Raw genomic sequence first — 11261 nt, forward strand, 5'->3', positions numbered from 1 at the left:
GTCAAAAGGACTTAGTTCCTTATGCCATTTACTACACCAGTAAAAATTTGACTCCCACTGAGTTGAACTATACTGTGACTGAAAAAGAGTTCTTAGTTGTTGTTCATGCAATCAATAAGTTTAGACATTATATAATAGGCTATGAAACTTTTGTCCATACTGATCATTCTGCAATTAGATATCTAATGAAAAAACCTGTTACTAATGGCAGAGTTACAAAATGGCTCTTACTTTTACAAGAATTCAATATTACTGTGTTGGATAGACCAGGGAAACAAAATACAGTAGCTGACTTTATTGTCTAGGATCCAAAATACTAACGAAGATTCTCCTATAGAGGATAAGTTTCCAGATGAATATTTATTTGCAGTAATTACTAAAACTCCTTGGTATGCAGATATTGCTAACTATTTGGTTACAGGGAAGCTACCTCCACATTTATTTCCTAGTGAAAAAAAAAGAATTATTCAGGAGAGTTCGAATTATTCATGGATTTCTAACGAATTGTTTAAAACAGGGCTAGATTGTGTGATCAGAAGATGTGTTTGGGAAGATGAAATTCCTGACATCCTCAAGGCATGTCATGATGAACCATGCGGTGGACACTTTGCTAACAAAAGGACGGCCTATAAAATCCTTTCTTTAGGATATTATTGGCCTTCCCTCTTCAAAGATACAAAACAATATGTCAGAAGGTGTGACAGCTGCCAAAGAGTTGGGAGACCGACTCTTTCAAATGAAATGCCATTACAACCACAGGTACTCATCGAACCCTTTGAAAAATGGGTTTTAGATTTCGTTGGACCCATTAATCCACCATCTAAACAGAAGAAGTATATATTGGTATGCATTGATTATGTCACTAAATGGGTAGAAGCCAAAGCATTGCCTTTTGCCACTGAAAATTCAGTTGTTAATTTTCTTTATGAGGATATTTTTACTCGTTTTGGTGTCCCAAGAGAAATTGTGACAGATCAGGGAAGTCAATTTACATCTAACTTGATGGAGAAGCTGATGGAAGAATACAAAATCAAGCACAGAAAATCTACTCCTTACCATCCACAAGCAAATGGCCAAGTGGAGTCTACAAACAAAGTTCTTGAGAGCATCATCACCAAAACTGTCCATCTACACATAAGAGATTGGGCAGAAAGGCTTCCTGAAGCCTTGTGGGCCTACAGAACTACATGGAGGAATACAACAGGACATTCTCCCTATGAACTCGTTTATGGGAAAGAAGTCCTACTCCCCATTGAGTTTCAAGTCAAGACTTTCAAGATGGCAGTTCAGTTGGGGATGAATCTATCAGAAGCCCAAAAGCACAGAATGGAGCAACTAAACGAGCTAGATGAGATCAAACAAGAAGTAATCTTAAGAACTGATCTAGTTCAACATCAAAGAGCTAAGTGGCATGACAGATACATCAAAGAGAAAAAGTTTCAAGAGGGAGATTGGGAACTACTGTTTGATTCCACGTTTAAAGACTTCAAAGGTAAATTTCAGACCCGTTGGCTTGGGCCATATGAAATTGACAAAGTATTTAGCAATGGAGCGGTAAGAATCAAGACCATTGATGAATTTCAAACTCCTCTTATTGTGAATGGCCACAGATTGAAAATTTATCATAAGCCACTCTCAAAAGAGGAATTTGTCAAAATATTTCAAGAGAATTCTGCAATAAGGCTCGTGAAGAAGAATCCTTCTTCCCCACCAGCTTAGCCTTTGACTTCTTTCAGTTTAAAAAATAAAATAAAATTGTATAAGCCTGAAAACCAATCACAGATTGGCGGTCTTATATAGAAAATATAGAGTGAAAATCAGGGACACCTGACACTCTATATTTTCCAAAAAAATTCTTCTCTCCTTCTTTTTCCATCTTCACTCCACTTCATTTGCCATTCCACTCCATCTCCATCTCATTTTCATTTCACTTCACTTCGCTTCATCTCACTCCATTTCATTCATTTCATTCCATTTCATCAATAAATGTCCCTTTCAGGACCATTTTCTCTCAGTTAGTTATTATTTAACTATATTTGTTCAACTAAGTGGGTGCTATGTCAGTTTCCGCAGCTGGTAGCAGTTTCCGCAGCCACCACTCTGTTTTTCAAAATTTACAGTCAAAATGTTAGTGCAATAATCATGAAAATGCAGGTGTGATTGAGCATATGCTATGAAGATATGGAGCATCTCCAGACATCAAGAAAGAGCAGTTGGTTAAAAGCTAATGGACAACAAATGACAAGGTTCCCAAAGGTATGAGCAAACATTTCTTTCAAATAGCAATTAAAGTCACGATTTTGCATAGTTGTCAAACCATAAAAGCTCTACTATGTGCAATGATCGTCACGATAGCTCCATTACCCATTACCATCCCACGATATTATTCTGCACACCATGCATTCATTTCTTAACGGTCTCATGATTGATTTTCGGGTTTAAACTCATAGTCGACTGCACTTTCATACACCACCTATAATCATGAGATGTGACCTATCTCATTACGGCTCCTCTCCACTGCATTTTCCACAGCCATTCATTAAACGTGTAACATCTCGTACGCAGCCGTTCAATTCAAAATCCCGACTCCTCTTCATTTCCTTACCATTCTATTAAGACCATTTTCTTCACATATGTCTGCACTTCATCTTGTGAACTCACCACGGCTGCTCATCCTTTGTTCCGCTTGTAATTCCGAAACACTTCCGTTACCTGCTATCCATCTACCGATTACAGCCACTGTAATTTTGCCATAAACCCTGCGACCAAGCCACCTTCCCTCTGCTAAACCCTCACACGCAACTAAATTTTCAGTTGAATTTCAAAACAGAGGAAGGAATGGGACGATTACTAAGGGCAGAACCAGAAGGACCTAAATATTTAGAAGGTTACCCTCAAGCAAAAGATTTGCTGAAGAAAGAAAAATGGTTACGCTTCATCCAAAAATTCAAGGGCCATAATAAAGAGGTAACCAAAGCCTTTGCACAGTCTTTCGATGGCCAGATGGTGGAAATTGGAGACTTAAAGCTCACGGTCACTAAAACAACAGTAGCAGCTGCCACAGGCTTACCCCAGGAAGGTGAGCGATGGTTTAAAAACAAAAGCGTGGACGAAGAGGCATGGAGAATTATGCTACGAAACCCAGGTATGGACATCATTATGTTTACAAAAGGAATTCCTGTTCATGCATTGAAAGAAGAATGGGCCAGCCTACTGTTAATTATCCAAAATTTTATCGCTTGGGAAGGACGCTTTGGTTCAATGTAAATGTACCATGCTAGATTGTTGATGAACTTCTTAGAGAGTCAAACTCTTAATTTGCCTTATTTCTTATTGTTGAGTTTGAAAAAGATGAGTATCACAGTCCAAAAGCACATAGGAAATATAGAAACTCATCTATATCATCATGGACTTGTAAAGATTCTCATTGAAGACCAACTGAAGAAAAAAAAAGATACCTGGGAACAATTCTTAATAAGAAACTACTATCAAGAGCCCTCTGAGGCACCTGAAAGTAGTACACCAAAGACATTAAGAAGGAGTAGGAGAAAAGAAAAGAGTGCCATAGTCCAAGACTCTCCTACTACCGAAACTCAAGAAGTTGGTCAAAAATAAAAAGAGAACATAACTAAGGACAAGAAACAGAGAAAATTGAAAGGCAAAAGAAACATAGAAGAAGTCTATCAATCACCTGAGCCATCTATAGAGGAATACTATCAAACATTGTCTGAGAGATTAGTGCATCTTCAAGAACAGGATGTTACAACAAAGAAGAAGGAAAAAGGAAAACAGAGCATAGAAGAAGGGAGTAATAGTCCACCGTATTTAAGAAGAAGCAACAGGCTTAGAGGAAGGCGGAGTAAAACACAAGTAAAACGACCCCACTTCATTGACTTGGGTGGGGAAACACCTCAGAAACCTCTAACTGGCCATAGTCCACCTCGTCCTCAGCCAAGTATTGGAACTAGTCCTCCACATGTTGATGAAAGCCCTTCTCGGCCAGAGCTAGAAAGCAATCCTCCTCCTCCACAAGACTTTGAAGTCAGTCCAAGAAAAACACCCGAAATAGATCCCAGTCAACAGGAGGTCTATGACTACCTCGAATCTTTAGAAAAGACAGCTGCAGGCCCGAGTACCACTCTGCCCCACATGACACCAGATGCACAAGTTCAATCCTTAAAGCAAGAAGTGTTTTAATTAGAGGTTCTAAACAGGCATATTAAGCAAGAAAATGAAGCACTTAAGGAGCAGAGCAAAGTGGATAAAATTATTCATGATAATACTATGCTTCATTTGGGACTATGGAAAAAGAAGAACAAGAAACTAAAGAAAAAGTGCAGAAAGTTGAGCAGAGAATTGATCAATCTCAAATTCAGATGTCTGATAAGGAAACCCAAGATGGTGGTAGCACCAAGAAAGAAGAAAAGAGGACTAGATTTCCTATTAGAGGCTTCAGAACATATGGATTAAAGGGGAATGACTAAAATTTTTGTTGCATGTCCTTCACAGTGGGGGTATGTTGAGTCCCAAACTTGCATCTTCCCTATACACCTTTTCAGCCTTCTTTTCCATTTACTTGACCCACCAAGCTGTCAAATCATTGCATATTAGTTTAAAAAGAGCTTATAAAATGGTTTCCTAACTATGTTTGTGACTGCTGTTTGATTTAGATTTTTGTTCAATCAGCTGCGGAAACTTGTCACTTTCCGCAACCAACTCAAGTTTCCGCAACCATTTTGTTGAAGACTATGTTATAGGTGTCCAATGGAGAATCCAACCACATGGGCAAGCTGCAAATGACATGTACATGGAGCGTGTCCCCTTGGTTCAGCCGAATCACTCACAAACAATCATGGTCAAGGACGGTCAAAGGAGTGGTCAAACCAAGAGTTTGAGGTGGCACGACTTTGTTTTGCCCACTTGAAGTTTTGCGTGGAAATTTTCTCAATCTCCGGAGGTGTGCTAACACCTGTGGATCAATCCGTGAACCAAATCGAACAGCCACCACTCCATAGATTTATTTGTCACGGTTACCATACTACTAGATCTCAGGACGTGGAGATTTACGTATCTGTTTGGCAACGTAGAATTTAGGAATCAGTTATAAATAATGCGTTATCATACGCTTGATAGTTAGCTTTTCACATGTAATCTTGACTGTGTTTACGAGCCACTGTGCCGTGCTCTATCTTTATGTTTTGACTGCATTTTAATATATGAGAAGACAACATTCTTAAGTTCAATTTGTGTCTAAGTATTGATTGGCCGAGGTTGCAGAGGGCCCCTGTACACCAAGGCTTTGTATCTACTGTATAGTTTCTTGCTTTCTTTCATTATGCCACTTCTTTCATAATCGTTTACTTGTATATTATTCATGTTAACTGCTATCCATATTTCCTTTTATGCTTTATCATGATTGTTAGCTGATTAGTGTTTTTCTTTGAGGTTCTTGTAGGCAGCCCGAGCAATTTACATAGTTTTAATGACTAATGACATGAGATCATATTGTCCTTTCTGCTGATTCATTTTCTGAGTTTTAATTCCAGCATTATCATTTCTTTCAGTTCTGCTTTGCTTATTTACTTTTATGCAATTTAGATATCATATTACTCATTTGTTTATGATTTCCTTGCTATAGCCAAGCGACTCAAATAGTGAGGAATCAGAATATCACTTGATGTAGTATGACTTAGTTTACTTTCCTGCAAGTTAGTGATTAAATTACTTATGTCATTTTCAGGGATTGGAGTATGAATGAGTAGTTTAAATCTTAGTTTCATTTTATGCAATTTCATTTCCTGCAATTTAGATATCATATTACTCAATTTGCTTATGATTACTTCCTATAGCCAGAGCGAGTCGAAAGGTGAATGGTCAGAATATGAGTTGAAGTAGTGTGATTTAGTTTGCTTTTCTTATAGTCTTTGAATTGCTTTGAGTTCAGTTTTTATTTTCTTTTTATACAACAGTAAGGATACTGGGCTTCATTGTCACTAGTTCACTGTTTTGGTACATTTTTATTTTCTTTTGAGAATTGATTTCATCACAGTCAGTTTGAAACCTTTTTGAGAACTTTAAAGTTTGGAAAATCATTGTAGAAATCACCATTACCATCCATACTTGACTTTCAATTCTGCCATCTCACATTAGGGAATCAACAGAAGATAAACCCAAAAACAAACCAAAAACTCAAAAAATGACAAAGAACTAAGAAATCGATTATCTTGCATATACAGTGCACTTCACTTCAGCAGTTTACGACTCTCGGATTGACATTTTAAATAGCAATTTAGGACACACTAAATTGACCAAACACAACTCCCATTTTTGTTCGGCGCCTTGGATCGAGCAAAGGGACTCATTATTTCCCTTTGACTTGGTTGTTTCATGTTCGTGATCCATACACTTGATGGTCCAGTGATGCAGTAGATTGTACCAGTGATTCCCGGGTGAGTGTAAAATGTTTTAGACGTCATGAGGGGGTGACCCTTCAAGTAGCCCCCCACATGCCCAAATGCATACCTATTATGCTACAACCTCAATTGCAGTTCTGTAGAGTTGATGAGTTCGGTTCCCACCAATCGCAGTGTTCATAGCATGTACGTCTCTTGTAGATGATCCATTCAGTTTTGCAAAGCCCTTCCTTGTTTAGCAGGGCTTCTCTAGTTGTTCTACCCTCCCTCCCAACCATTTTTTGAGGGAAGGGGATTTGTATCTCATGTACATAGATATTATTGTATTAAGTCCTGGCTCATGTTTTTTCCAAGTACATTATGTATATGGGACACATTGTATTATTTTCTGGCTCTATTATGCCAGCATGTCATGTACCATTTAGCATGTACTTCATTTAGTTTGATATTTCTGGGTGAACCATTATTTTTGTACTAAGTTATCTCGACGGGTATGGGTATGCCTCCCCTACCTTAGTGAGGTTCGGTACCACAACATAAAAGCAGACTTGCATTAGTCTCGCCCCCTTTGTCCCTATCCTCTTTCAAATTTAGCTTCATTGGTCTCTCTCACTCTCTCTCTCTCTCTCTCTCTCTTTGACTCCCCTGTGTTGTCTAGTGATTGTGTCTTTACAACGTACTTCAATCATATGTTTTTCTCCTAACACTCGTACCTTGGGGTGCAATCTGTTATCACCAAAAAATTGATCATCTAGCCTAATTTACTAGATGGATCGAAGTACAACATGTAAAGCCAATTTTACCATAGTAAACTTGCTTTCACTGTGAGAAATTACTTAATAAACCACCTTTTTAAAGTAATTTATGGTCAAACCCATGAAGAATACTTAAATAAATCATTATTTGTTTATTATTCCTTAACTAATTCCTTGAGATGATAAATAAGTCATTTATTTATTTATTAGTTCTAAATAAAAGTTTCAATACATTTCCCCTCCTAAACAAATATAATAAAATATTCCAAGAATGGGATTAACAATATCTTATTATTGCTCATTATTCGACGATAACTCAATATTTTGTTATAAATAGAAGGGTTTTCCATTCATTATTCACTTTTGATTATTTTCATTGTTACACTCATTGTTGTAACTCTGATTATTTTCATTATCGCACACCATATTTTTGCTAGGTTTATACATTATAGAGGAGAGGGACTCTACACAAGCTGGAGATGTTTGAGGATAGCCAAGAACCCATCCCATAGAGGGGGACTAGTAACATTTATTTGATCTCTTGACAGGCGTTATAATAAAATTATTCTTTACATATCCGGTTTCCATTGGATGATTGGAGTTATTACTCTTTCTTTTTTTTGTTTAACTATGATTGTGGCATAGATTCGGACTTTGGTAGGTTTTATTTCTATCAGTTACTACAGATCTACAATGTTTAGTAGCCATTTATATTTTTGAGATTATTTTTCATCCACAATCTTAAGTGGGTTCTTTTCATACATCTTTGAGAAGAAAACACTATAAAAAGAACTTCAGAGAATACGAAGATTCTTCCTATGGGGTGAAGCTCCATTAGAAAGGGAGTGGCTACTAGTATCGTAGGATAAGCTATTTTGACTAAATCTCAAGGGTGGATAGGGCTTCCAAGGCCCATCTATAATGGTAACTATATTGGGTGTGAATATTTGATGGAGGTGGATACACGTGGGGAAAGATCTTTGGAAAATAATGTAGAGTAGCAAGTATGCCCCCGAGACTTCTCAACAAAAGTTAATCAAATTGAATACACTTTTCCTGGTTCAATAATATGGAATCTATCAAGGAAAGGAATGAATTTGATTTAGAAACATTGCTTTTAGGAGATCAAAAATGGACAAACAAAATTATTTTGAGATGATGCCTCGCAAAAAATGTTGAAACTAGGGGAGCAAGATGATCTTAAGTGGCTAAGAAAAAAAATGATAGCTCAATGGTAATTGGGAATGACTGGTTATTGGATTGAGGGGGATTGAGACTTGAGTTAGCGCTAATGGATCATGTTGGAAAACCAACATCCTAAACTTGATAGGGTGTTTTGGAAACAATTTTGGGGTAATTTACAAAAGCGAAGGATACTTGTTTCCCATCAAGAGCATAAACTCCAAGAGGGTATAAACCCAAAGGTATCTTCTTAGTAAGTGAAGAATATCAAGTGGAAGTGGGACATCAAGATATAAAATGGGAGGAGGTATGGGCTAAAATATGGAAACAAAAGGTATAGCCAATAATATATATTTTCCTCTCGCTCTCGTTATAGAATAAATTACTAAGTCGGGAAAACATCCAAAAAATAGATTATGAGAGACCCTATATATGTCAAATATGTCTGATGTACTCATAAGATCTACAGAACTTATTCAACTATTACATTTTCTCTATGGGACTATGGAATAAAATATCTGACTTCTTTCTAAGAATAGATAGAGATCGCTTGAGTATACATAATACTATAGTTAGATGGGGATATCAAGCTTTCTCCAATCCGGTTCTTAACCATATTTGGATCATATCGCTTAGATTCATCCTTTTGGGATTTTGGAAAGAATGTAAGGAAATAATATTCAAAGGGAAGTATATTTCTATGGACTCCACCTAATAATCCATAGTTAGACAAATCAAGAAATCTATTTTAGCTCTATCATGGTCTCCTTATGATTGGCTAGCATTTGTCAATGAAGCAAGGATTTTGAAGGGGTGGTTCCCCTTTCCTCCTAAGGGGATGTAGCCTTCTTATTTCCCTTGTAACAAGGCTTTGATCCTTGTTAAATTGCAATCACCTCACCATAGTTTTTTAAGTTGAACTTTGATGGTGCAACTAAGGGAAATCTAAGACCTACAAGATATGGAGGTACAATTTGAGACCACAATGGTTTTCTTGTGTTCATTTATTCTGTTATGATTCGTATTAGCAAAAATAATTCCACATAACTAATTGGTCTTTATATGGGGTTAGAATATGCCCATATGCAAGGTTTTTCTAAAATTCTGGTGGAAGTTGACTCCCTAATCATTATAAGTACGCTATAGAAACTCCAGAAGGGATCCCACATTCATAAGAATTCATTAAGATGGAAATTGGAATCCATTTTGGAACATGTGTCCTTCTTCATCTCTTGTATTATTGCTCTAATTCCGGCCATGCCTAGGGAACTAGGAACAAAATTGCATACCTACAAGTGAACCATGGATGTCTAGAAGCCTCTTCCAAGTTGGCTTCAAATTGGGATCTCCTAAAAGATTTTCATTTTAAGGTGGTTTATTGGTAATTATCTCAGAAGGACTATAGATTCATGGATGGGGTGACAAACATTGTATAGTTGGTGGCGAAAGGGGGGTCGGGGGCGCGGGTGAAACCACTGCCCCACTTGGAAAATAAGTTGGGAGACATGGAACCCATCCCTAGTGAATTTTGATGCACCCATCATATGTGTATAATGGATATAGATTGAGATTTATTATCCTTTAGGGGAAGGTGAAAACAACATGCTACGAATGATGAGAGAAGATGGTGCATTCATGAGATGGAAGGAGATGTAATAATTTCTCTGGTTATTAAATTTTTAGAAGTGGAATGTTGGAGGCTTGTCTACATACAAAGGGAAGTAAGTGGTGGAGGTTGCATCCACCTCGCTAGCAAATAGGGTGTTTAAAATGGCAGCAAGTGAGGGCATTTAAAATGATATTTTTTTTGCATACATCTAGCATCCTCTTCCAATTAGTTCAGTTGCGTTGACTACCTAGTATTGATATGTTTCTCCCTTGCTTTCCTTTTTTAAAGTTAATTTAGAATTACTTCAGGGGCCTTTGCGTGGCGTCTAAATGAGAGTGGTGGTTGTTCCTTTTCTATCCTTGCTTTCTCATGCTAGTTATTCCAAGTTGAGCTTTCCTCTTTCACTATTTGACAAATCCCTAAGTGATTTTCTATGCCCATTCCCCCAGTTTTGGTCTAAGATTTTCACGCTTGTCTTCCACCCTATCAGACTCATGTTGTTTTACTTCTTTCCTAGAGTTTATCCCATACTCAGTCACACACTTGCCTTTTGGTGTTCTTATATTGGTGATGGGTTGTTTTGGATGGTGAACTCATGACTAGTAAGTCGCTCTGTTGTTGTTCATTTTCAAGGCCTTCTATTTCTATCTTTGAGCAATTATTGGCATAGTTCTCTGAGCTTCCTATCACGTTTGTTGTTTTATTTTGGTGCTATTGACTCACCCTCTCTCTAACTAGAGTTGAATACTTGTTGGCATGAAGGATTTTCTTTTGTCAAAAGGTGGCTTTGTAGGTGTGTTACTCTCTTTATGAGTGGTGTAAGCTGGACTATAATTCTGGGGGTGGTGGGATTGTATATTACCTTTCTCAATCCGAGGAAATTTGGAGGTTTGGTTCATGGGTGGAGTTGTTTTGGGGTTGTAACTTTGAAACTCTCATAAACAAGGCTAAGATTGGCCATTTTTGGATTCCTTTTTCTGAGATGCCCAACAACCATGCCATGCTAGCATGCTCAGGTCCGAAGAGGGGCTGCTTATTCTCAAGAGCTAGCCCATAGATGCCACACTCATATGCATCATGTATCAGTGGCTTGCTCAAGAGAAAGTTCAAGAAAGACTCTTTTAATCTAAGGGAGAAGCATCCTCTCATAGGATTGCTCTCTCAAACATGATGTTGTTGATTGAATGGACTGCTTGGACACACAAGAGGAATGCTCAATCAATACATGTAGACTATATACTTATATTGGAATTTGGTAGATGGAATTTTTATTGTGTTGGACGCTCTTGGACTGGAACAAGA

This window comes from Pinus tabuliformis, chromosome 1_1 (assembly GCF_031772625.1).
Source record: "Pinus tabuliformis cultivar Carrire ecotype Pingquan chromosome 1_1, CPIR1, whole genome shotgun sequence".
NCBI classification, from domain to species: Eukaryota; Viridiplantae; Streptophyta; class Pinopsida; order Pinales; family Pinaceae; genus Pinus; species Pinus tabuliformis.